At 40.0% G+C, this 27,698-nt stretch overlaps 1 long non-coding RNA gene across 2 annotated transcripts; it reads right to left on the reverse strand.

Annotated features, from left to right (window-relative positions):
• Positions 1-10,839: 10,839 nt before the first annotated feature.
• Positions 10,840-13,042, reverse strand: LOC122006198. 2 transcript variants are annotated; one of them, XR_006118650.1, is made up of 2 exons: positions 12,858-13,042; positions 10,840-11,126 (listed from the first exon to the last, which is right to left on the reverse strand). It is a non-coding gene; the product is annotated as an uncharacterized LOC122006198 (long non-coding RNA). The 2 variants fall into 2 exon arrangements; XR_006118649.1 differs by having other exon boundaries at positions 10,840-11,147.
• Between the last annotated feature and the right edge of the window lie 14,656 nt (positions 13,043-27,698).

Consider the following 27,698-nt stretch of genomic DNA (forward strand, 5'->3'; position numbering starts at 1 on the left):
GCCCTGAAAACCTGTTTAGGTGGCTTGGTAACAATGTAAAATGCATGGTGATAAGGGGAACGAATGGTATACAGGTCTTTGGAAATGTTATGCAACAAGATGTTTTGGTTGGACATGATCTAGAAAAAATGGAATTGACCCTTATAGAAAAAAATTGTACCGAGTTATACAAACCCTATTAAACATGTATTATGTATATGAAGTGCTAAGTTGAGCATTCATATATATATCAAGGAATTTTAATAAAAGGAAATGTGCATTTATTTTATTTTATTTTATTTTGCAATGATTTAATTAAATAATTTAATTGACTAGAGTAGTTTGATTGAATATAATTTTCTTTCTATCACTCTCTTTTGGATGATACTCATTAACTTTACATGTCATTTCTAAATACTAGAAGGTGTTTAGAATTTTATATTTAGGTTGATCCTATTTGAAATCGATGAAGGCTGGACTACCGATGAGGTGTCACGGATATTGACTAAGTCGGCATAACTAAGAGTAAGAAAAAGGTGAGTTGTCTTCTAAGTTAACTAAATTGTTGGACTTCAAGGAAAGAACAAGAAGTGGGAGTTTAAAATGTAAAAAAGTCTCCGGATAATTAACGATACCTACAAGACTATTAGAAGATAGGAGAAGAGAAACAGAGTGTTAGATAGACGATTAGGGGTGTCCTGGTTCGTGCACTCCAACGCTTAAGTTAGTCTCCGGTGAGATAGATATAAAAGATAAACAGTAGAACATTAATGGAAATGAATGTGTGTACATAGGTACATGTACCTGGGCCTATAGGGTGGTACTTTTTATAACCTGGAGTGGGGGTGAGCCAAAAAGTCAGAATGGTAGGTCCGATCGGACATGAATTGGATATCTAATTAGAAGGCCTCCCCTGGGAGTACCGACTGGAGGTGAGCACAATACTAGATTCTATTGGTACTAGCTAATCAAACTTGTGTTTTGATATTTGGTAGACTCAGGACCAGATAGTCTGGAGTCTGTCAAAATTACCTTTACATGTTATTGCATGTTTTCTAATTCTTTGGTGTAGATAAATAAAAGGCAGGAAAAAAGGCTCTGGGCGCCCGGAGCCTATCTAGGCGCCCGAAAGTTCAGGTGCCTAAAGTAGTCTGGGAGCTCAAAGTTAGACCAGACACCCAAAGTTAGTCCAAGTGCTCGAGTTAGTTTGGCCAACCTCCTTCACAGAAGGCACCCTGATGGTCTAGACACCCAGGTACCCATCCAGGTCCTTGGACTAGCAAAGTTTATCTGCAAGCTAAGTTTAAGTGTGTCGATTAGCCAACCCACATTAGCGGTCCAAGTATCCGGAGGTGGTCTAGGCTCCCGGACATGGATAAACTTCTCGGATGAAGTTTCGATAAGAGCACACCACGTCAGCACACTCCAGGTGCCCGGGGAAGGATCTAGATGCCTGGATAGGGCTATAAAAGGAGGTTTCGATCATCACCTTGAACACATCAATTCAAACAAGTTTCTCTCCTATGTGTTGCTCGATAAATGACTCTACAACACCCAAAAGCTGCTCCGATAACTACTACACTCAATATCTCTTTTTCTAAGTCATCGGTATATTTTATTTTTCAAGTTATTTGTACTAAAATTTAAATTACTTTCATAACAACTCAATTAATTAGTGATTGCTTATTGAAAGCACTATCAAGTGTGGACCTTGGAGTAAGAGTTGTCATAGGTTCTGAACCAAATAAAACTTGGCTTTGTTAATTTTTTTTTTACTTTCTATCTCTTTTATTCTACTATGTGTTTACTCTCGATAGATTTTCAAAAAATATGAAAATCCATGAGAGCTATTCACTCCCATCTAGTGCAACGCTCCTACAAATTCATGGGGCCAATTAGAGAGCACTGGATCAGCGGAGGCGAGGTGGGTTAGATCAGAATCAATGAGGCTGAGAGAGGCATCTGATCGATGGGGCCAAGCAAAGAGATGCGCCAGCAGGGCCGATCAAAGAGCTATGTGGGCAGGTCCAAGCAAAGAGCTATGTCGGCTAGGCAGATCAAAGAGCTGTGTTGGCGGGGCTTATCAAAGAGCTGTGTCGGTGTGACATATCTGAGAGCTATGTTGACGAGGCCAATTGGAGAGCTGTATGGACAAGGGTGATCGGAGAGCTGGAGTCGGGTTGGCCTGGCCAATCGGAGAGCTGGAGTTGGGACGATAGAGCCAATCAAAGTCTGGTAGATGGGGACTGGAGACAATGAAGGGGTTCAAAAGTCACCTATGGCTCAGGCAATCTAGAGATAACAAGTTTTGGCCGGGAGGGTAGCGACAAGCTCTGATGGTGGTGGAAATGGCTCATAGAGGAGGGATCAATGTGCTACAATACCGATGAGCGGTGGCTGTAATGAACAAGCCATGGAGCGGGATTGGCAGTGAGGTTAGCAGGGCAGAGATCGCATTAAGGAGGTAGCTCTAGCGACGAAAGCAGTGAGAGAGAAGGCGAGAGAGATAATATGACGACTAGGGAGGTGATGTCGTCGAGATCATCCCCGGAGGTGGTGGTAGTGATGAGATTTAGAGGAGCTAGCTGGTATGCCTGACAATGAGGTGTGGTTAGATTTGTCAATTTTGGCAAAGGCATAGAGAAAGATGAGAGGAGGCAGCCTCTAGGAGAGGGTATGATATTGATGGCGGCATGCGTCGATAGAGGAGGGATCGACATGCTCGAATGGCGGTGAGGCCAGAGATGATAGAGGAGGACTTCGAGATAGAGAGAAGGCAGAGATGATTTGTGGGTGGCATTCGACAGTAGCAGTGAGGGAGGATATGCGTTGGAGTCGACGACAATGATAGGGGGTCTACACCAAGCACTGGAGGCAGCGATATTGTCCGATGAGAACTAAGAGGAGGAGATCCAATGGAGACGACTACAGGGAATGAGATTTGGTGGAGTCGACGATGGTTGGAAGAGGTTCAACTGAGCCGACGGCGAGATGCCACATCCGGAAAGAGGAGGGGAGGCAATGCTGGTAGTGGTGGCAACGTGAGTAGAAGAGAGGAAAAGAAAAAGGAGGTCATAGTAAGAAAGGGGACCTCCTCCTTTCTGTAGCCAAAGACCAACCTTAAAAAAGGACATCTTAGTGAAATCCCAAAACACTTCTCTTAGCCCACGTGACTCAATATCCACTCCATATCAAAGGTCATTCAAATTCCATATCCAACTACTGAGACTGTTAGTGAGGGTGAATAATGACTTGTTGTCATCTTAATCATTGATTGTGTACTTGTCTTTCCAACTTAGTTTGTAAATTATCTTATTGTGTTCACTCTCCCTTTTTGATTTTAATATTCACACTCCCCCTTTAACATATATCAAAAAGTAATGCAGGATAAGATAAGCAAACATAGTTATGGCAAATAAAAGGCATCACATGGTTAAATTCAAACCAAATGTTACGAAGTCACAAGTGTATGGTTACGTCATTAGTAATAAAAATATCGATCTCATAGAAACTGTTAATTAAACACTAGTTAATTTGCATCATATGCTAGCTAGACAATTAAAATATTGATTGAAGTCCTATAAACCAAGGTTGAGGAAGTAAGAAAGAGGGATACAACTTTGAGGAGTACTGGTCAAGGGGAGTGTTTTAGGGGTTCGATTACATTGTAATGTTGATCAATGTATTATGCATTGCTCATCTCAAATTCTCTATCTTTTTGCAATATAGAAAGTCTAGCTAAATCCCGACACTCCTCCATGACGATTGTGTCGGAGTGTTGCTCCCTTGATTACCCGATACCTCTAGGTAGTAGAGATAACTTAGGATGTCTGGTTAAAGGATAATCCTTTGTCTCTTAGGGAGATCCAGTCATATGATTCTAGATTATGCAATAAACATATTAATATAGAATAAGGAACAACTCATTAAACCTAATTAGGTCATTTCATATAAAGGATATTACCCTCACTTTCAAGAAGATGCCTCTGAAAGTCCTGTTATCCCCTGTCATGAGATCCCCAGTCATATGATCTAGAGCATCCCCTCGACAGGGTGAGAAATCTATACATCCAATCAATTGAACATGGAAATTAAGCACAAGGCACATCACACTTATGTTTAATCAAATGAATACAAGGTATAAACATATCATTAGAAGGGAAATTAGCAATTTGATAGAGTTCACATCAATTTTACATTGCAATTACCCCTTTAATCTTAGAACAAAAGCTTCAACTCCATAACAAGGATAATTGAATCTTAAGGCATTAAGATTACAAGCTTCTTAAACAATTCAAGAGAGATGAGAAGGAAAGCTTATCTAAGTGTGATACCGGGTCTTTGGATCCAATCCTTGCGTTCGAAGAAGATGGAGAGGTAAGAAATGACCTTAGATCATCAAATGAGGCATAGATGGAGCATGGATCTTGACTAAGAGTCTCCCCTAAGGGGAAAACTCCCTTCCCCTCAAAGGGAGAAGAACTCCCCTATTTATAAGCAAGGCACGACCTTGTGAGCACGGGCCATGTCATGGTCATGCCAACTCAGATCTAAGGGAGCACGACTATGTCTCTTAGACACGACTGATGTGTTACCGCAAGCGTAAGGTCATCGTCAATTAGTAAAATTTATATGTGGATCCCACGAGGACTGAGGATTAAATACTAATTGATTTTACACATTGAATTTAGCTAGACAACATCGATAAATGTTTGCTTTGGGTTTTCAACTACGATGTGAAAATAAAAGTAAATAAAAATAATTGAGAAAGTCTTTAATTCAGAAGATGTTTTAAGCTGTTGGTTTCATTGAATGGTGAATGCTGTATTATGAATTCACCTATTCCTAATTCTCCACTTATATGTTTGTAGGGCAGTCTAAATTACTCCCGAATACCACCCCGTAATGGTGTTTCAGAGTACTTCCCCTGCCAGTAACTAAGTGTGTCATCAAGTGAAGAAGTAACTTAGAGGGTCCGGGTTTTCATTAGAGTATCTCCTGTCACAAAGCCTCCCCTGATTTTATGTCTCTAGATTACGTAGGTCACTTGCGTAGCATATGATTAGGGAAAACTCATTAGGTTAAGTTATAGACTTATTCATACATAGAATTGTTCTCCCTTAAGATATTACATTTCATATAAAAGGATAGTTACCTTAAATACTCAACATTAACCAAGTATCCTAAGGTCATGCCTAGTTATATTGGAACGTACACTCAAAAGACACAACAATTCATGCATCTATTCAATGAAAATTCATATTCATGCCCAGATATAGACACACAGTAATGTATATAATTCAGAAATTAGATCTACACATACAAAAATGTAATCTAGATATATAAATCCATGTTCACTAAGAAAGCCTACTTGCTAGCATTTCATCAAACATAACAAGTGTCATACTAGCTACATCAAATAAGGAAATTGGCAATTCAATAGAGTTTACAACATTTGTGCATTACAATTACTTTCTAAATCCTAGAACAATAGAAATCTACTCCATAATTGAAAGAACTACAATCCAAAGACTCAAATTCATAAGAATTTCAAGAACCCTAAAGAAGGGGAAGAAAACTTATCCTTGATATTAAGTGAATCCCTCATATGACAATCTTGGAGTGTTGATGAGGATAGAGTAGTAGGGCAGCCTTGGATCGCTTAGATGATGCCTCCGAATGCAAGGATTTAACCTTGATCGTCCCTTCTCACCTTGGATCTTCCTCCCCTATGAAGGAGATAAAGTGCTCCTTATATAGAGGTGAGGCACGGGGTGACCGTGGCTGGAGACACGACCAAGCCACTCCCTATGCATCTGCTATGCCATTTGGCACCGCCAGAGCCAAATTGACTCTAGTTCTGGGCACTAGGCCATGCTCTATGGGCACGGTCAGCGCTGTCTTTGGTGTCTAGTCATGCCATATAGCACAACCAAAATAGAGACTGCTCTGTTTTCTCCATCTCGGTCGTGTCGTTTAGCACAACTAGTTCTTCAAACCTACACTTTTTTGACTTTTTGAAGTTTAAGCATGCCTGGAGACATGACCTAGTCCATTTCTTCTCTAGAGATCGGCACAGGCAGGCTCTTGGTTGTGCTATGAAACATGACCATGTCTTCACTTGTGCTAGATTTGCTTCCTAGTCATGCCATTTGGCATGGCCCGTATCTTTTCTTGTTCCTTGGTAGTGCCATATAGCATAACCATGTCCAATTTGCTTTTGAAATGGTTGTTACTTGCGCTCCTTGACTTGGATACTCCACTCCTTTGCTTCCCTCACCATGGGAAAGAAATGGCTAGGTCAAAGTTTTTTTTCATGTTGTCTCCTTTTGCTTATTCTAAATCCTTTACCGCTCAAAACTGCTCCTAAAAATGAAAATAGACATCGAACACATCTCTAGACACAAAATAGTAATTATGTAGAAATATCGGTGAAAAAGGGTGTAGAAAATATAGATTATAAACATGAAATATAAGTAGATGTGTGTCAAATAGTGAAAAACAACATATATAATCTTTATGCATCATACCCCTAGACTTAAACCTTTGCTTGTCCTCAAGCAAACTCTATAATCTAGATTTATGAGCTGATAATGAGTATCCCTAGTGATTCTACTCTATTCTATTCTAGTGAAATTAATGAGCATAATAAAAAAAATGATCTACAATAAAGCCCATGATTGTTTCAAGTAAAATTTTGTAGTCTAGAAGCATGTGCAGAGTAAGTGCATCATAATCCTTAGTGAATCAATTTAACTCTATCAAACAATTTCAATAATGTGCATGATTATAAATAGATTTAATTATCCTAAGAATGAGTTCTCTGTGATCAATGCAAATCATGGCCTAAATTTCTCAAGCTTCAATCCCTAGTCTTAGTCAAGTCTGTTGGTTGTTACTCGGAGTTCCATTCTGTTTCCCCTGTATAAAAATTTATACAAGCACAGAACTTTTCCTAGCTACCCATGTGCTCGTCAGAAGTTAAACTTGGATTGGAAATAAAACTTAATATTTTTACTCCAAATTCGTTCTTCTGAAATTAAACTTGGATTGGAAACGATACTTAACATTTTTACTCCAAGTTCAACTCATGTGTTCTTCAGAAGTTAAACCATATTACAGAAGTAGATAAAATATCTATTTTAAAGATTGGCTTCCAGGTTAAATATGGTGAGGCACTTGACCTTCTTCGGTATGAGATCATCCACCACTTGCTAGACAAAATCTTTTAAAGAAATTTAATATTTAATTCCTTACAGTAATCTTAGGTTTAACTATAGAGACCTCAAACAAAGCACAAGATCGAAACACTAAAACGAAGCACAAAATCACTAGCCTCTTGTGTTGGTATTTCAGGATCCATACAAAGAACACAAACTAATTAATACAAAGCAGAAACAATTAATTAGTTATATCTTTTTTCTAACTAAAGACCTCTTGATCTTCTGTTGTATTCCTCTCCTCCTCTTGGACGTCGTGTAGACGACAATCTACCAAGATGAAATCCACTCAAACCTTCTTCTTTGCCTACAAGTTTTGACCATCCAAAAAATGTCAAAATAAGAAATTTCCTTCTCTTCTTCTTCCCCTCCAAGCAACCGGCCACCAAGTGCTTCTCCTTTTCTTTCAAGTTTTGGCCACCAAGAAGAGATGGGTGCAGACCTTAGAAAGAAGAAAGGGAAAAAAGAAAAAGTGTGCTGCCAGCCTTAGGGAAGAAAACAAAAAAAGGAAAAGAGAAAGAAGAGGGGGTCGGCCACCAAGGAAAAGAGGAGGGAACTAAGGGAGATATCTTTCATGAAGGCACCCTCTATCTCTCTTTTATAATCCTTGGTGAATGCTAAAAAGAAATGTTTTAAGACAAAAAATTAAAACTTCCTTTTAATCCTTGTCATGGTCGGCCACCCCTTGCAAAGGAAAAATTTTAAATAAAAATTAAAATCTTCCATTTTAATTCCTATTGTGGATGACAACAAAAGGAAAGTTTTAAAAATTAAAATCTCACTCTTTTAAAAATTGTAGATAGCTATAAATTAGGAAAAATTTTAAAATTAAAACTTCTCTTTTAAATCATGGTAACAAAAAGAGAAAGTTTTATCAAAATTAAAATTTCCTTTTAAACATTATAGATAATTACAAAAAATAAAAGATTTTAACAAAATTAAAATCTCTCTTTTAATCATTTGTAGATAGCTATAAAAGAAAAGATTTTAAAATTTAAAACTATTTTTTATAACCATGTGGATGACTTCAAAAAAAGAAAGATTTTAACAAAATAAAATCTTCCTTTTATCTCTTCTATGGTCGGCCCCTTGCTTGGGCACCAAGCAAGGCTTGGCCGACCCCTTTCTTGGGCACCAAGTAAGGATGTGGTTGACCCCTAGCTTGGGTAAGAAGTTGGACTTTGGTTGGATAAAAAGGCTTTTAATAAGAGGCTACAACAGGGACCTAGAGGAGAAATTAATTTTGATCTCCTGATGAACTTGAGCTTCCTGTGTTCGCCGCGAACACTCAACTCAAGTTCATCAATAATAACTCATACCGCTAAAGAGTTATTATTGAATTATCGCGCCAATCCCAAATTACATTATGGGCTCCTTCTTATCATGAGTGCATTAATCTCCCTGTGTTTAAGATATCGAATGTCTATTAATTAAATGAGTTACTGACACTTATTTAATTAACATCTAGCTCCAAGAGTAGTATCATTCATTGTCATGTTGGAACTAAATCCACCTGTAGAGTTTACATGATAATCCTTATGAGCTCTTCAAGGGAACATCATCAACCTAGATAACTAGGACACAGTTTCCTTCTATAATCAACAACACACCATATAAATAATATTAATCTCAACTTATCGGACCTATTGATTTAACTGAATAAATCTCACCTATTGATACATTAAAGAAATAAATACTAAGTATATGTGCTTGTTATTATATCGGGATTAAGAGTACGTACATCCATAATAACAGAAGTTTTGTTCTTTTATGTCGTCAGTATAAAAAGAACAATATCAAATGGTCCTGCTCAATACACTCATAGTATACTAGTGTAATTTTATAGTCAAGATAAACTAATACCAAATTATACTATCCATGTTCAATGGTTTATCCCTATCCATCTTAGTCGTGAGCTATTTATAATTTATAAGAAACTGATAACATGATCTTCTGTGTGACATCACACACCATGTTATCTACAATATAAATTAAATGGACAATTACATTTAACTTAAATACAGATATTTGACCAATGTGATTCTTATTTTAAACTAAATATTTACAAAAAATTAGGCTTTTAATATACATCATAATAAAGTCATCGTTGAACCATTTTTTTTTAATTCCTAGCAGCTAACACTTCTTGGTTCATCTATCTTAAATCTATCCAAGGTCTAAAGAATATGCTCGATAACAAGAGAAATCTAGTGTTCATTTCCCCAATAACCTAACTCGGTCTCAAAGGGACAAACACCTAGTTTTCGCTCATGACAATAAATTTTTTAATCCCTTATTTCATCAATTATTATTATTATTATTTTACACAATTGCACATTTATAACGATGAAACTAGTGGAATTTTTATTTTTCCAAATAAGCTTTAATATTTCAAGCATCAATATAATAACCACGATGTAGTTAAGAAACCACCATGGGAATTCAAGTACTCATCAAGTTTAATGAATTATGACTATTTTCAAAACCTTCAACTATTAAAATAAGGCAGTGTATATGTAAGGATCTAGAGTGCTAAACACTCATAAAGCACAGTGAAAAATTTACTAGATCCTCTTCAAAATATCCATGTGAAGGAAAAACTTTCATATACTAAGTTTGATTAGAGGTTATACCTTTGATGTGTGCACACGAACTCCTGACAGCTAGGATCACAACACGATCAAGCATTATGCCTCTTCAGTATCCATATGACCAAGCCTTTGTTTGTCTCACAAAATCACAAAGTGGAGAAAGAAACAACCTTTAGTTGTGCTAGCAACCAAAAGGTGAATTTCGGCCAAAAGAAGGAAGAAGAATAGGAGGAGGAATCTCAATGGACACAATAAGTTTTTATCTCATGAAAATTTCATTCATAAATAATATTTATATCCATCTAAGGAATACCAAAGGGTTTTACCCTAAGGTCTTCCTCTCTTCAATCTAATGGTTTAAAATTGACTATTCAATTCAATGGTTCAGAATTGACCATTCATCTTCCTTGATGAACTCAAGTTCACCTAATGAGTTTAACTCATTGAACCTTATTAATCCCAATTGACTCCATGAACATCAATATAAATTGACTCCATGAATCTAATTCGAATTAGACTCAATCTAATAATTAGAACAAATTGAGTCTAATTTGGATTAGATATAATTCAATGACACATCATATGACCCCATCTCCAATGTTCCATTTGCTTTTGCCCTTCGGCACCATCAAAGTGGTACTAGACTTTGCCTTCTTAAGGTTGAGTTCAGCAGTTCTCAACATACTTAACATCTCAGGTAATGGTTTGTCAATTTCATTCATGTTATAATTCATGTTAAATTGACTATAGCTCTCAAGCAATGACAGCAGAATAAGATTAGTGGCTAATTCTTAGCTTAGTGAAAATCCCAACTTTCGTAGATTCTCCACATACCTGATCATTTTGAGCACATTAGGCCCTACGGGACTTCCTTCTTGCATCCTACATTGAAATAGAGCCTTAGAGATCTCAAATCTCTCATACCTTGATTGTCCTTGATATAGTTGTCTGATATATTCAACCATATCATAGACATTCATGTTCTCATATCGCTTCTGAAGCTCAGAGTTCATGATGACAACTATAAGACATGATACATGAAACAACCCTAGATCCAAGAAAATATTTTTTATTTAAATTTCAAGGGATAACAACCGGTATAAAAGCATAGTAGCGGTTTCATACCACCTCAATCACTAGTAACGTCACAATCAAATAGTCACTGCAGAAATATAAAGGAAATATACGCTAAACCATGTTCTATAGGAGCAGTCTCAAACATAACCAAGCCTACACAACACTCCTGGGGCCCTGGACAGTAGCACGCGTCCATCTCATCTTCTCGATTACATCATCCGCTAACCCTTTGCCCCATCCTGGGAAATGTCTCCCTCATCTGTATGTAGTCATCATGAGTCTACATCCCAGCAAGTACAAACCATTATAAAAGCTATGACATTCATAAATCATAATTAATTGGAACATTAACAAATCTAGATTAATAGCTTAACTACCAGATCAGAGGAAAGGGATATGCAGTAGATGAATGAAAACCTACATAGCTAATTAGGGTGTATATGTCACACTGTGGGGAGCACTATTTGAGCCAGTCTATCAATCCATACCATGATTCTAGAGGTACCTCCTAGGAAAACAAGTAGTCATTTAGCCCAAGCTAACATAAATTACAATATCAGTCATAAATTATAACACCAGTCCTGTTTGGAAGGGCCCTCCCCAGGGCTCATCCCGAGACACCCAACTCGTACTGTCACCACATATGTTCATATACATCTAGTTAATCTTTTACGGAATTCTACCCTTTTTCCTATCTTCTTTTGTTGTACTTGAATACAAAGAACTACAATATCTAAGTAAATAAAGAAAATAACAATTAGTTCCCAACTACGAAAGAACTAAGTTTCAATAGTAAAAACTATCATATCATTGCAATTGACACTACATGAACCCCTACTATGTTAGAGCCCTTCTCAAGTGAAAGAAACTAGCAGAACAATCCGCATAATGCCAAGGAAAATAAAAGTGAGGTAAATAATTCTTTCAGTATTAAAGTCATCCGTCAATGATAGAAATTGACATAACATTTCATCTGATATCAAAGGAATTATAGGTGAAACAACTACTTCTACCAGTATTAGAAACCATTCATCCAGTATAGGAGGCCATTCATCAGTAATAGAAGATTACTATAACATTCCAGCAGTAATAAGTACCAAATGTCATTTATAGAACCTAACCTTAGCATTCAAATGGATCACATTTAACTACACTATTTTATAGCACCCGGGCACTCACCCTTGCACCTCCTACTTCATGCATTAAAGTACATCTTGCCATATACATTAAGAATTCCGAAAGAACAGTTCCAACTACCAAAAGAAAATAATCAAATCACTAACCCATCTCTAATAACAGCAGACTCTAGCAACCGAACAACATTACACCAATTCACAGCTATCTACTAAAACAAAGAACATCAACAAAATTCCCAATCGGTCACAACTCATTCTAAAATCCAAAGAATCCACCCATCAGAGCTAACACAAGTAACAGAAAAGACAAATCCTCTAAAACCGACCCTAAATCTATAGACCACAGTAAGCAAAAGCATCAAAGCAAACCACCTATACCAAGAACAATCAATGAATCCGAACATAAGAGAGATCCAGAAGCGGAGAGGAAAGATCTCAAGTCAAGAGCTCAAATCAACGAGGCACAACAGAGCCATCTTGCAATCAACCTTCAGTTATCCAAAACCAAATTCATTCGCGTACCGGAAGACACACCAAAGTCAGAAATCCCCAGGCATACATAGGAGCAGGGAATCCTTGCAGTAACTCCGACGAAATCCCACAAACCAAAACCGAACAGTCAACGCAAGAACTCAAATCAATCTTGTAGAACCCATTAGACCAAATATTCCTGCGAAAACTTCAAAATCCACCGCAGAAATCCAAGAGAAAGAGCGGAAATACAAGGTCAAGCAAGAATGTACAAGAACATCTCCAATCCCCAAATCACAGTTCAAATCAAGCCGACCACCATCTCAATCAAACCTAAAAACCTCACCTATCACCTATCCATACCTATCGAATCTCATACTCACATAATCGGAGTGTACTTGTCTTTCTCCTTTGTTGTCGCTGCCGAACTGCACCGTGCGATGCTTGGCCGGAGCTCAGTCACGATGGATCATCGCTCTGGTGCCCTGGCGAAGCCGATGAGGCAGAGACGGCACTTGGCAGCGCTTTTCCTCCGAGAGAGCGAGTGAGGAAAGGAAATGACTCGGCACAGTGAACTAGGTTTAGTTTATATATATATACTTGTTTAATTTTTAACTCCTTAGGCTAATTAAGATTAATCCCTTCCTTAATTAAAGTATCTCCCTCATGCTTCCATTAAGTTTCATATTTTTATCCTATGTTGTACCAGTTTATTTTAAAATTTCGATAGAAATTTCTTTGATTTTGTAAAACATTATCCAAATTAAATCCCTTAATTGGTGCTTGTGTGTTTTTAGATCATTTTTGTTGAACCCCAGTTAGGCTAGGTACTGTTTATTTTTTAACTTGTGTCTAAGTGTGCAGGAGCTTAGAGTACGCCGGAGGGCGAGAAGAACATGCGCAACGTTCGAGAGATATAAAGCCGGGTCGGACGCTTGCTTAAGGAGAAGGCCAAAAATTGGGTTCGGGTGAGCCTATTTCGATTGGCTGGAATCATCCAAGCAATCGGAGCTTCGGAAGAAGAAGAAAAAGAGAAGCTGGAAACTATTTATACCATGCAAGCATGAAGCTATTTATACCAACCTTGAAGGCGCCTTCATTGCTTGTTGAAGGCGCCTTCAACCAGGTCAAAGTGACCGTTTGCAATCGGATAGAGTTCTATCTGATTATCCAAGCTGGAGGCGCCCTCAAGCCTATTAGAGGTGCCCTCAACCCTCGAGATAGACTTTCCAGGAGCTATATAAATTTCCCTAGAGCTAGAAATTATTCAATCAACTCTGTAATCAATTCATAGCAAATTGTAAGAGCTTTTAGTGTATAAAAGTCTTCTCCGCCTTCAGAGAAGGAGACTTTCTTAATACGCTCGTTCAACCGCCTTGTATTAACAACCTTCTTGGTTATAATCAAGTTAACTTCTGGTCTCTTTTTACTTCTACCTTTTATTTTATAATTGTTGCTATTATTTTAGAGTTGAAAGTCTTGAGGAGAGTATACTTTTATTTTGTAGGTAATTCACCCCCCTCTTGCCAGCCCCGCCACCAACAAGTGGTATCAGAGCCAAGGCGCTTTAGGAGGACTAATTGCTAATCGAAGCAAAGATAATGGTCGGACCAAGCATCTACCTGCAGAAATTCGAAGGGGATTCGCTACTTGGAAAAAGCGAATGCAGGTATTTTTTACAACAAATTTTGAATTAATGTTAATAATGGAATTTGGATTTACAACTCCAGAAGGAAAAGAGAAATACCACAAGACGAAAAAGGAGCAGGTCGACTTTGTAGCAAACAGCAAAGCAGAGTACCATCTGTTGAGCATTCTCCCGCCACAAGAAGTCAACAGGATCGACAACTACGATTCCACGAAGGAACTATGGGAGAAGTTCCTCGAGCTGCACGAAGGGGCATCCGAAGCCAAGCTTAAGCTTGCTAGACAGGATCTACTTCGCAATCAGCTCACTAGCCTGCGACTTGGGGAAGATGAGACAGTTGCACATCTGCACTCAAGAATTAAAGAAATCATCGCCGAACTTTCGAATCTCGGAGAAAAGGTAAGTAACCAGATTCGCTCAGGTACACATTAAATTCTTTTCCTAGAAATACAAAATGGGCATTACTAGTAGATGCCTTTTATATTTCGAAAGATTTAGAAAAAAGTACATTAGAAGAATTCTTTTCCACATTTGAAGTGCATGAATCAAGATGTGTAGGTACGAAGTAGTCCAAGAACAATGTCGCCCTCAAAGCATCGAGAGACGAACCTGAGTTGGAGTCTTCTCTCGACGACGAGGAAATGGTAATGATGGTAAGACAATTTAAGAAGTTAAATAATTCTAGAAAAACTAACCATCCGTAGGGTAGAAAGAAAAGGACGATCCGCTGCTACCATTGCGACGAAGAAGAGCACGTCATGGACAACTACCCCAAGATAAAGAACAAGGACAAGGAAAAAGGTAAGAATTTTATCCAAATGCGCAAAGTCCTAAAGGCGATGTGGGACGATACGTCATCCGAATCAGAAGTCGAGACCTTCTCAGGATTAGCACTGATAGCCAACCATCTTTTCGAAGAAACCAGCTCAGAGATGAGCATAGATGAAGGGGGAGGTTCATCAGAAGAAGAAAGTTGCGATGAAGGGGGAGCATCAGAGATAGCGGTAAGTCAAGTACGTAATCTAACTCCAAAGCAGTTGTAACGCCCGAAAAATCTCAAAACTATTTAAGAAATATTCTAAGATTTTTCTGGAATTTTTAGATATTTTTCCGGAATTTTTCGAGTAGCGGAAGTAGCAAAAATAATTAGAAGAATAAAAAAGCTTAAGCGGGAATCGAACCCGGGACCTCTCGGGTCCGCTAAACCTTTAGTTAGCCTTAGTAACCGGTGAACCCAGCAGGGCCGTGCTGAAAGAGAAGGGAAACATTTATATTTATATTTGAGTTGGGCCTAGTTACCCACTTAATATAAATTAAAAACTTAAGTTGGTTTGGGTTATTTTTTTTAGTTTGGTTCGGTAAAAACCTCCTTCACCCTAACCTCACCGACGCCACCTCTCCCTCTCCTCCCTCTCTCGGCGCCAACACCCAAGCAAGCCTAGGGTTTCATCCCTAGGGCCATAGGTGTGCCTTCCGGAGACATCTTGGACACAAGGACGTTCCCCTCCGCAAGTAGAGCACGTGGACGCGAGCGAATCGTCGAGAAGTCGTCTCCACCGGAATTTCTAGCGATTAGATTTGTAAGAAATCTAGCACACAAGGTAAGAAACCCCTCACCTGCGGTATAAGTAGCTCCGTTTGGTTTTATACGCACTAGTTTAGCTATATGCAGTTTTTATCGACACATAGGGTGAATTTGACCCTCCTCGCAGATTTAGGGATTTAGTGAGTACTTCTAGATGGGTCGGACACGTATTCCCTCTTCAGTGGGGGTTCCTAGACGTTGTCGGGTGCCTAGAAGTGGTCTCCCTATTAGAGGGGAGAGTTGGGGCACACTAGGTGTTCGATAAAATAGCTAGTTAAGTTAAAATGCAAATTAGCATTTTTATAGCTCAGTTAAATGCATTAGAAGCATTTAAATTAGTAAATCAGTTTATTTTAGCTTATATATGGGACTACGGTCCAATGGGTGGGCTCCCACAGTCGCCTCTAGGTTCAGACAACCTAGTTCTAGGTTCAGATAACCTAGATTCAGCAAAATAGTATTAGCTATTTCAGTATTTTATTTTCAGTGGAACTGTACTGGATCAGATATCCATTGGGTTGGACTCCCACAGTCGTCCCTAGGTTTAGATAACCTAGTTAACCCTACTAAATTCGGGACTTGCAAACCCGGGTCTAGTTAGGGATGCGCGCACAGCAAGTACAGTTGCCGGGCCCAAACAGCATGATTATGTATTTTCACTTATTATGAATTAGTTTTCAAAGCTCAAATTAGTTATGTTAGTTGAGTTGGAATTCAGTATCGGTTTAGCTACAGTTTAGCTTATTATATGTTCAGTTTAGTTATCTTTATTGATTCATATGATTAGTTGTCATGCCATGATTGTATGCTTATATGCCATGCCATGTTTAGTTTATTCAGTATGCTTAGCATATCTTTTCAAACAGCGTGATTTAAAATCATAATGGCATCGTATGCATGTTTTAGTGAGGTAGACGGTTTCTTACTAAGCTTTTTAGCTTATAGATACTATTTTCCTTATACTGCAGATACAGGTAAAAGGAAAATGGACTAGCAGTGGAGGCTGGAGGTCAATGCAGATCGAGATGGTGTGTGTGGCAGGAACATGGAATAAAAGATCCTTAGGGGATCTAGCAAGCTTAAACAATTGAACTTCTAGTATTTCTATTTTCACGCACTTTTAATTGTTAAATGCTACGAACTAGTAAACCATGCTTTATATCCAGTTAGAATGCTAGCTTTATGTCATTAGAATATATTCTATGGATTGTATAAGTGAAATGTGAGATTTTGGCACGAACAAGTGCTGAAATCAGAGCTTAACTGCAAAATCAGAAATCCCAATCTATCGGTGGATTGATTGGGGGGTCACAATCAATCAGCTGATCGATCGGGCAGATTGCTCTGCGAACAGTAGGTTTCTGGATCGATCAGCCAATCGATCAGCCAATCGATCCAGCAATTTCTGTCGCGAACAGAAGGTTCGGGGATCGATCACTGGGTCGATTGGTCAGTCTGGATCGATCAGCCGATCGATACAGAATATCGTCCCGAGCACAGTAGCGTGCTGGATCGATCACTGGATCGATCCAACCTATGTCCCGCGTACAATAACCGGCTGAATCGATCCCTGGATCGATCCGGCGTTCCAATCGATCAATGGATCGATTGTGAGGTCTGATAACAGCTGGAAAATATTTATTTCAGTTCCTTGACCATAGGGGATGTAGTATACGCTAGGTATACTTTAGATTACACCCTTTAGTATGTATAGAATCAAGAAATGTTAGCAGCTTAGAAAATTTCAAATTAGTGCAGCTTCCGCATCTAGATTTTATGATGGTCCGCGAGTAGTTAGTACAGCTTAATGTGATGATCGGCCTTACAGCCTAGTTAGTAGAAGGCGGGTCGTTACAGAGTTGTATCAGAGCAGTGTTCCATACTTCCTACACACACATCAGCATTGAACCTACAGCTTCCAAGTAAGAATACCTCTACTTTATTTATGCTCCTTGTTTTGTTATTACAGTTCATGTTTATATGCCTACTGCTTGTTAGTATGTGATAGGTTTTAAACATGATATCAGTAGTTATATAACTGTGATTACATTAATTATGTTATGTTCTCTATGTCTTTAGAAATGGCACGAGGATGCCCAGCTAGAAGGGCACTAGCTACTGAGCCCCAGCAGGAGGTAGGCAGTTCAGTGCCTCCTCCAGACCTTACAGCATTAGTGGCTCAGTTACAGCAGCAGCTAGCTGAACAGCAACAGGAAATAGCCACTTTAAAGGCTAATCAGCAGAATACCCCCACAGTCACCCCGGAACCGAATTTGACGACTCCGGTAGTCTTAGAGGTTCCACCAGCTCAGCCTACAGCACCAGCACCAGCAGTCCCAGCAGCTGAGCCAAGAAAGGAAGTCTATCTGATCCAGTGGCAGCGGGTCAAGTCAGAGAATTTCTCAGGCACTAGTGAACCATGGGATGCACAAGCCTAGTTCAAAACACTGGAGAGCACGATGGAGCTTCTGGACTGGCCAGAACACGAGAAGGTGAAGTGTGCCTCCTTCTGCCTGACAGGAGACTCACGCATGTGGTGGGAGAGAATCAGAACGAAGCGCCCAGTGAACCAGATGTCATGGGCTGACTTCGAGAAGGAGTTCTTCGAGGAGTTCTTCCACATACGGGTTACGAACCGCCACTACGACGAGTTCACTGAGTTTCGTCAGGGCAACCTTTCAGTTGAGGAAGCCGTGAAGAAATTCAACAGGTTGGCTCGTCTATGTCCAGAGCTAGTTAGCACAGAGAAGGAACGAATCCGGTTGATGCTCAAGATGCTGAGGCCAGAGATAGCAGTGAATGTGGCTGGTGGCATACATAGGCCACAAACCACAGAGGAGTTAGTGAGCAGTGCCTTGACCACAGAGCATTACCAGAACAGCATAAAGCAGCAGAAGCAAGTCTCCTCAGAGTCCAAAGGCCAAGGAAATTCTCACACTCAAAAACAGCAAGGCCACAACTCTAACTGGAAAGGGAACTCCAACAGCAAGCGCAAATCAGGGAGTGACCCAAAAGGAGGACCATCTAGCAAGCGACCCAGTTATCCAAAGTGTGCTACTTGTGGGAAATTCCACCCAGGGGTTTGTCGCAAGGGCACACGAGGATGCTTTGAATGTGGACAAGAAGGGCACATGGCCAGGCCGAACAAGACCGGTCTTCCTCGGCCACGGCAGATTCAGTATGCAGCCCAGCTCAGTTATATCGATACGGGCCGCTCTAGAAGGTCCACTTATCGGCCAAGGCAGAAGCCCCTCCAGCTACGGCGAATGCGAGGATCTACTCACTCACCGGAGAGGACGTAGTCAATGCCTCGGCCGTCACAGTCGATTAGCATTTTACAAGATAGTGCTCGTTTCATTTGACATCTGGGGCAACCCATTCATATATAGCCGGGATGTTCTCCAAAAATTAGAAATACCCTCGGAGGTACTCGGTGGTCGGTTTTGATGGCACTACCTTCGAGAGATCATGGCATCCACGCACTGGCTCAGAGCGTCACTATAGCGCAGAGAGCTCTTTTGTGATCCGATAGTGCTAGAGATGACCGACTATGACGTTATCTTTGGAATGGACTTTCGATCGATACGGTGCTACCATAGAGTGCAGAAAGTCATCTTCCAACCTCAAGCGGCAGTGCAATTTGAATACGTGGGAACCAAAGAGAAAGGCCAAGAAGTTTCTCTCTGCTATGAATGGGTTCAGGATGTATGGGATTCCTAGCACACGTAGTCAACGCCAGCCAGGACAAGAACCAACAGCTAGCAGAGGTTCGAGTCGTATGTGACTACCAGTAGTCTTCCACGAAGAGCAGGCTTAGCACCAGACAGGAGATTGACTTTGAGATAGAGCTCATTCCGGTACAAATCCTATCTCCAAAGCGCCTTATCGCATGGCTCAAGCAGAACTGAAGGAATGAGCAACTACAGGAGTTGCTTGACAAGGGTTTCATACGCCGAGTCATTCACCATGGGGCCTGTATTGTTCGTGAAGAAGAAGGATGGAAGCATCCGACTGTGCATAGACTACGGATCACCGAACCAAGTCACAATCAAGGTACCCCTTCCCGTAATCGATGACTGCTCGACCAAGGTGAAGAACAGTGTTCTCTAAGATAGATCTCAGATCAGGTTATCATCGGGTAAAGGTTAAAGAAGGATATACCCAGACAAGATTCAGAACCGGATACGGACACTACGAGTTCGTAGTCATGCCCTTTGGCGTGACCAATGCTCCAGCTACATTCATGGATCTCATGAACAGAGTATTCAGGGAGTATTTAGATAAGTTTGTTATTGTGTTTATCGATGACATTCTTATCTACTCAGGAACTCAGGAAGAACACTCAGAGCACCTGAAACTAGTATTGCAGACCCTTCAGCAGAACCAGCTATACGCCAAGTTCACGAAATGTGAATTTTGGCTAGATCAGGTGTCCTTCCTGGGTCACATCATCTCAAAGGATGGTATTATGGTAGACCCCAGCAAGATAGAAGTAGTAAGTAACTGGAAGAGACCCAAGAACGCCAGCAAAATCAGGAGCTTTCTGGGATTAGCAGGATATTACAGAAAGTTTGTAGAGGACTTCTCCAGGATAGCTTCCCCACTGACAGCTCTTAACAGAAAGAACAGGAAATTTCAGTGGATAGAGGACTGTGAGAACAGCTTCAGCGAGCTAAAGAAAAGATTGACCAGTGCTCCCATTTTGGCTCTACCAGACAACACCGGCAGCTTTGACATCTATAGTGATGCCTCTAAGTTGGGACTAGGAGCAGTACTGATGCAAAACGACAAGGTGATCGCCTATGCCTCCAGACAACTCAAGGATTATGAGAAGAATTACCCTACTCATGACCTTGAGCTTGCAGCAGTAGTGTTCGCCCTCAAAATTTGGAGACATTATTTATATGGAGCTCAGTGCAGAGTGTATACAGATCATCAGAGTCTGAAGTACTTCTTCACTCAGAAGGATCTGAACATGCGACAGCGCAGATGGCTTGAGCTGGTCAAGGACTACGATATAGACATCCTCTACCACCCAAGGAAAGCCAATAAGGTAGCCGACGCACTTAGCAGAAAATCCAGTGCTACCTTATTATCTCTTACACCCATGTCACCGCCCCTACAGAAGGAGATCGTAGATTTCGGTCTCGAACTCATCGTTGGACAGCTCTCTACTATGACCTTAGAGTCTACCTTGCTTGGTGATATTCAGTCAGCTCAGGAGCAGGACCCTGAAATTCAGAAAATCAAGCAAGGGCAAGTAGAATCAGAAAGTAGAGAATTCAGAGTGTCCGATAGCAGGGTGTTGTATTTTGGTGACAGACTCTGTGTTCCAGATCAGGAGGAGCTACGGAGACAGATTTTAGATGAGGCTCACAAGACTCCCTATGCGATGCATCCAGGTTCCACCAAAATGTATCAAGACCTGAAGAAACATTTTTGGTGGCCCGGGATGAAGCGAGACATCGCCAGATATGTTAGCATCTGCCTCACCTGTCAGAGGGTCAAGGCAGAACATCAGCGACCAGGGGGAGTCCTACAGCCTATACAGATTCCAGAATGGAAGTGGGAGGATATCTCTATGGATTTCATAGTGGGACTGCCCAGAACCACGAATGGTTTTGACGCCATCTGGGTAGTAGTCGACAGGTTGACTAAATCAGCCCACTTCTTAGCTATCAAGATATCCTACTCCATGGAGAAGCTAGCTCAGTTGTATCTCCAGGAGATCGTCAGACTACATGGAGTCCCACGAACCATCATTTCAGACAGAGACAGCAAATTCACATCACACTTCTGTATAGTCAGCGTTGGGCACTAAGTTAAAGTTCAGCACAGCATTCCATCCTCAGACGGATGGTCGACGAAGAGAGTTAATCAAGTACTCGAAGATATGCTCTGAGCGTGTGCCCTAGACTTCAAGGGAAGTTGGTACAAATATCTGAGCTTTGCAGAATTTGCATACAACAACAGCTATCAGGCCCCTATCGGCATGGCACCTTACGAGGCTCTCTATGGGCGGAGGTGTAGATCTCCAATCTACTGGTATGAGAGTGGTGAACAGAAAGAACTAGAACTTCAGACAGATCTGGTAGCAGATACCACAGCAGCTATACAGCAGATCCGCCAGAGGATAGAGACAGCTCAAAGCCGCCAGAAAAGCTATGCTGATACACGGCGCAGACCCTTAGAGTTTTCAGTCGGGGATACAGTGTTCCTCAGAGTAGCTCCCATGAAAGGAGTGATGCGTTTTGGGAAGAAGGGCAAACTTAGTCCCAGATATGTGGGACCATACCTCATCAGCAGAAGAGTGGGCAAGGTAGCATATGAGCTAGAGCTACCCCAGGAAATGTCAGCTGTCCACAACGTATTTCATGTCTCTATGCTGAAGAAGCATACCCCAGATGCCACCCAGGTGATTGAGCCCCAGTCGGTACAGATCCGCGAAGACCTCAGCTATGATAGTCGACCTATTCAGATAATAGACCGAGCAGTTAAGAAATTGTGGAACAAGGAAGTACCATTTGTCAAAGTCATTTGGCACAGTCACACAGCAGAAGAGGCAACTTGGGAGACAGAAGCCAGCATGAGACAGAAGTACCCAGAATTATTCTAAGTTCGAGGACGAACTTTTTATAAGGTATGGGGGATTGTAACGCCCGAAAATCCTCAAAACTATTTTAGAAATATTCTAAGATTTTTTTGGAATTTTTAGATATTTTTTCAGAATTTTCCGAGTAGCGGAAGTAGCAAAAATAATTAGAAGAATAAAAAGGCTTAAGCGGGAATCGAACCCGGGACCTCTCGGGTCCGCTAAACCTTTAGTTAGCCTTAGTAACCGGTGAACCCAGCAGGGTCGTGCTGAAAGAGAAGGGAAACATTTATATTTATATTTGAGTTGGGCCTAGTTACCCACTTAATATAAATTAAAAACTTAAGTTGGTTTGGGTTATTTTTTTTAGTTTGGTTCGGCAAAAACCTCCTTCACCCTAACCTCACCGACGCCACCTCTCCCTCTCCTCCCTCTCTCGGCGCCAACACCTAAGCAAGCCTAGGGTTTCATCCCTAGGGCCATAGGTGTGCCTTCCGGAGACATCTCGGACACAAGGACGTTCCCCTCCGCGAGTAGAGCACGTAGACGCGAGCGAATCGTCGAGAAGTCGTCTCCACCGGAATTTCTAGCGATTAGATTTGTAAGAAATCTAGCACACAAGGTAAGAAACCCATCACCTGCGGTATAAGTAGCTCCGTTTGGTTTTATACGCACTAGTTTAGCTATATGCAGTTTTTATCGACGCATAGGGTGAATTTGACCCTCCTCGCAGATTTAGGGATTTAGTGAGTACTTCTAGATGGACCGGACACGTATTCCCTCTTCAATGGGGGTTCCTAGATGTTGTCGGGTGCCTAGAAGTGATCTCCCTAATAGAGGGGAGAGTTGGGGCACACTAGGTGTTCGATAAAATAGCTAGTTAAGTTAAAATGCAAATTAGCATTTTTATAGCTCAGTTAAATACATTAGAAGCATTTAAATCAGTAAATCAGTTTATTTTAGCTTATATATGGGACTACGGTCCAATGGGTGGGCTCCCACAGTCGTCTCTAGGTTCAGACAACCAAGTTCTAGGTTCAGATAACCTAGATTCAGCAAAATAGTATTAGCTATTTCAGTATTTTATTTTCAGTGGCACTGTACTGGATCAGATATCCATTGGGTTGGACTCCCACAGTCGTCCCTAGGTTTAGATAACCTAGTTAACCCTACTAAATTCGGGACTTGCAAACCCGGGTCTAGTTAAGGATGCGCGCACAACAAGTACAGTTGCCGGGCCCAAACAGCATGATTATGTATTTTCACTTATTATGAATTAGTTTTCAAAGCTCAAATTAGTTATGTTAGTTGAGTTGGAATTCAGTATCGGTTTAGCTACAGTTTAGCTTATTATATGTTCAGTTCAGTTATCTTTATTGATTCATATGATTAGTTGCCATGCCATGATTGTATGCTTATATGCCATGCCATGTTTAGTTTATTCAGTATGCTTAGCATATCTTTTCAAACAGCGTGATTTAAAATCATAATCGCATCGTATGCATGTTTTAGTGAGGTAGATGGTTTCTTACTAAGCTTTTTAGCTTACAGATACTATTTTCCTTATACTGCAGATACAGGTAAAAGGAAAATGGACTAGCAGTGGAGGCTGGAGGTCAATGCAGATCGAGATGGTGTGTGTGGCAGGAACATGGAATAAAAGATCCTTAGGGGATCTAGCAAGCTTAAACAATTGAACTTTTAGTATTTCTATTTTCGCGCACTTTTAATTGTTAAATGATACGAACTAGTAAACCATGCTTTATATCCAGTTTAGAATGCTAGCTTTATGTCATTAGAATATATTCTATGGATTGTATAAGTGAAATGTGAGATTTTGGCACGAACAAGTGCTGAAATCAGAGCTTAACTGCAAAATCAAAAACCCCAATCAATCGGTGGATCGATTGGGGGGTCCCAATCGATCAGCTGATCGATCGGGCAGATTGCTCTGCGAACAGTAGGTTTCTGGATCGATCAGCCGATCGATCCAGCAACTTCTGTCGCGAACAGAAGGTTCGGGGATCGATCACTGGATCGATTGGTCAGTCTGGATCGATCAGCCGATCGATCCAGAATATCATCCCGAGCACAGTAGCGTGCTGGATCGATCACTGGATCGATCCAACCTATGTCCCGCGTACAGTAACCGGCTGAATCGAGACCTGGATCGATCCGACGTTCCAATCGATCAATGGATCGATTGGGAGGTCTGATAACAGCTGAAAAATATTTATTTCAGTTCCTTGACCATAGGGGATGTAGTATACGCTAGGTATACTTTAGATTACACCCTTTAGCATGTATAGAATCAAGAAATGTTAGCAGCTTAGAAAATTTCAAATTAGTACAGCTTCCGCATCTAGATTTTATGATGGTCCGCGAGTAGTTAGTACTGCTTAATGTGATGATCGGCCTTACAGCCTAGTTAGTAGAAGGCGGGTCGTTACAGCAGTCTTTTCAATTTATAAAAGTGAGAAGACTTAGTTAAATTAGAAAAAGAGAATAATGAATTGAAGTTAAACTTAGCAAAAGCATGCCCACTAGAAATGTATGATAATTTAAAATTAGAAAATGAAAAATTAAAAATTGAAATTGAGAAATTGAAAAATAATCATGCATGCTTAAATAAATTTCCAAAAACAAAACTAAAAATTTATGGAAAATTAAATTGATATATTAGAAAACATCAGGGACAACTTAGAAAAGTTCCTAGAAACTATGTACCTCCTAAGTTTCTGATTAATCCAGTAGGAAGGAACCTTTACTAGATTCTAAAATCTTTTCTAGACTAATTTTTTTTTTAAAAGTAAAGCTTTCAGTGAGATAAATTAAACAGTTAATTTCTTTTGAGGCTTTGTCTAAGGAAGTGGTTATTGCTCCAATAACTAAGAAAACTTAGTGCCTCACCACGACCTAGAAGCCAAAATATTGAAATGAAATATTTAATTAACTTTCTGGTAAAGCATTAAGATTAAATAATGCATTAAAATTTTTTTTGGAAATTAGTCAAAAATATTCATACTTAGAAAAATATTTTGCGTAAATTTTTTTTCAGTTATAAAAATTCTCAAAAATATTTTTTTTGCAAAAGTTAAAAAAAATTGTTCTCTAAAATTAGAATTTTTTTTTACTTAAAAAATTCTTAAAGATTATTTTGACTTAGAATTTTTTTTTTTAAAAAAAGAGTTATATTACCTTAGTTTTTTGTTGTGATCAAAAGGGGAGAGATAGGTACAAGTTGAGGGGAGTTAGGGGAATTAAGAATTTTAAAAATGTTTTTAATTTAAGTTGCAAATTATATTCTTGCAACCATTTTTTGCTTAAAATGTTAGTTTAGTAATTTCGTTAAATTATTACTTGTTTGTTTTACCCTAACTTGAACTTGGGTTGATGCACATCAAAAAGGGGGAGATTGTTAAACCCCGTGGTTGTTTTGATGTGATCAACCAAGTTAGGTTAGGTCCTTTTTATTTTTGATCCCTGTGTCTAAGTGTGCAGGAGCTTAGAAGTAGTAAGTCGAGCAGAAGACGCAGCTAGCGAGACGGACGGCACGAGAAGGGAGCCGACGAGCTTGGTGAGTCCGAAGGACGAGAGTGCTGCGGAAGAGTACACCGATGGGCGAGAAGAACGTGCGTGATGTTCAAGTGACGTAAAGCCGGGTTGGAAGCTTGCTTGAGGAGAAGGCCAGAAATTAGGTTCGGGTGAGCCCTATTTCGGTTGGCAAGAATCACCGAAGCGATCGGAGCTTCGGAAGAAGAAGAAAAAGAGAAGCTGGAAACTATTTATACCATGCAAGTAGGAAGCTATTTATACCAGCCTTGAAGGCGTCTTCATCAAGCATTGAGGGTGCCTTCAACATTGAAGGCGCCTTCATTTCTTGTTGAATGCGCCTTCAACCAGGTCAAAGTGACCATTTGCAATCGGATAGAGTTTTATCCGATCATCCGAGGTGGAGGCACCATCAAGCCTATTGGAGGCGCCCTCAACCCTCGAGATAGACTTTCCAGGAGCTATATAAAGTCCCCTGGAGCTAGGAATTATTCAATCAACTCTGTAATCAATTCCTAGCAAATTGTAAGAGCTTTTGTGTGTAAAAGGCTTCTCCGCCTTCAGAGAAGGAGACTTTCTTAGTGCGCTCCGTTCAACCGCCTTGGATTAACAACCTTCTTGATTGTAACCAAGTTAACTTCTGGTCACTTTTTACTTTTGCCTTTTATTTTATAATTGTTGCTATTATTTTAGAGTTGAATGTCTTGAGAAGGGTATACTTTTATTTTGCAGGCAATTCACCCCCCTCTTGTTGGCTCCGCTCCACCAACAATTTTACTGGTAGATGTAACACCCACTAAACTTTTAAGATAAATAAGAGAATGATGAATTTTGCCTTAGAAAAATAATAAGAAGCGAGTTGAAGCAAAAAGAAATAAAATGAAATAAAAAGAAGAGGAGGTCAAGGATTGAACTTTGAACCTCTTATATTATAATTTATAGAATTAATTAGTAGAAACCAATTGGGATAGAGAGAAGATATTGATAGCAAGGAAAGGGAATGCATGATAAAGATAGGAGTAAAGATCTAAGAAGAGAAAACAAGAAAAGAACAAGAGAAAGGCAACTTGCCTTCCTTCTTTTCTCTCCCTCTTCTTCTTCTTTTGCCGTGACTTAAAGGAGGGAATTAAGGGGATTCATTCCCCCTTGTTTCATCATGAATGATGAGAATAAATTAGAAGATAAAATAAATAAAAAAAAAGGCTAAGGGAGAAGGAAAGCAAAAACCAAGTTTGCTACCTCTTTCCCCTTAACATAAAAGAGAGTATGTAAAGAGAAGATTTTATTTTTCTCTCATTTCTCTCATTCTCCCCTCTCCCTCACCGAACCCTCAGTCCCCTCTCCTCCATCTTCGGCCCCAAGCCAAGGTTTTCTCCTAAGAAAGCCTAAATACAAGGAGGACTTAGCAAGGGAATCAAGGGAAGGGAACTAGAAGAAGAGGCTACTTCTTCCATCACCACACCTTAGATCCACAAGCGAAAAGGATGTAAGCTTCCCCTCACCTGTGGTACAAGGCGTTTTATGTGCTTTTCGGATTTTATGAGGATTAGAAAACCTAGAATAGAATTTAAGAAAAATTCGGCCAAAGAAGAGTTTTCAAATCTAGGAAGGTTTAAACAAGTCCTCATTTCATGATATTTTTCTATGCTATGTAGGAAGGTTTTCCTTCATGTTTTTATACCTATATGATGCTTGGTCAGAGGAGTACCTAACCCTAGAATTTTGGCCAAAAATATTTTAAAGAGGTTAGGGAAATCATTGTTTAACCAAACTAGTACAAGATTCCCTCCATGAATTACTAAGGGTCTTTTGTTGGTTTTTCTTGCTTAAAAGTTACTTGGAACCAA

This window comes from Zingiber officinale, chromosome 7B, assembly GCF_018446385.1.
Source record: "Zingiber officinale cultivar Zhangliang chromosome 7B, Zo_v1.1, whole genome shotgun sequence".
In the NCBI taxonomy this organism is placed as follows: domain Eukaryota; kingdom Viridiplantae; phylum Streptophyta; class Magnoliopsida; order Zingiberales; family Zingiberaceae; genus Zingiber; species Zingiber officinale.